Raw genomic sequence first — 692 nt, 5'->3', positions numbered from 1 at the left:
AAATGGGCTAGACGAAGATTAAAAGCCAAGGCCGCCCACTACACTTTGATGAAAGACCATTTGCTCCGGTGGACGGCGGCAGGAGCCTTGTTGCTTTGCATACACGGCGACGACACGGAGCGTGTCATGATGGAAATGCACGAGGGAGCTGGAGGAAATCACTTAGGTGGCCGAGCCCTAGCACTACGAATCAGGAAGCATGGCCATTACTGGCCTACGATGATATCTGATTGTGAAAAGTTCGTCGCCAAGTGTGAAAAATGCCAGCGACACGCCCCCATTATTCATCAGCCGACCGAACCGCTACGAGCTGGAGTAGCCCCTTACCCTTTCATGCGCTGGGTAAAGGACATCATCGGCCCATTACCAACTTCCAGACAAAAGCGATATATACTCGTCCTAACCGATTATTTCACTAAATGGGTCGAGGCCGAATCCTACGCAAATATCAAAGCAAGGGACTTCCAACTCTTCGTCTGGAAGTACATAATCTGTCGCCACGGCCTCCCATACGAGATAATCACCGACAACGGCTCACAGTTCATCTCCCTGCAGTTCGAAAATTTTTGTGCAAGATGGCGAATCAAACTAAGCAAGTCGACGCCGAGGTATCCACAAGGGAACGGCCAGGCAGAAGCTACCAACAAAACCATACTCGATGGTCTTAAGAAAAGACTAGACGCCAAGAAGGG

This window comes from Camelina sativa, chromosome 17 (assembly GCF_000633955.1).
Source record: "Camelina sativa cultivar DH55 chromosome 17, Cs, whole genome shotgun sequence".
Lineage (NCBI taxonomy): Eukaryota > Viridiplantae > Streptophyta > Magnoliopsida > Brassicales > Brassicaceae > Camelina > Camelina sativa.
The sequence above is the reverse complement of the archived record's forward strand: the minus strand, read 5'-3'. Positions refer to the sequence as shown.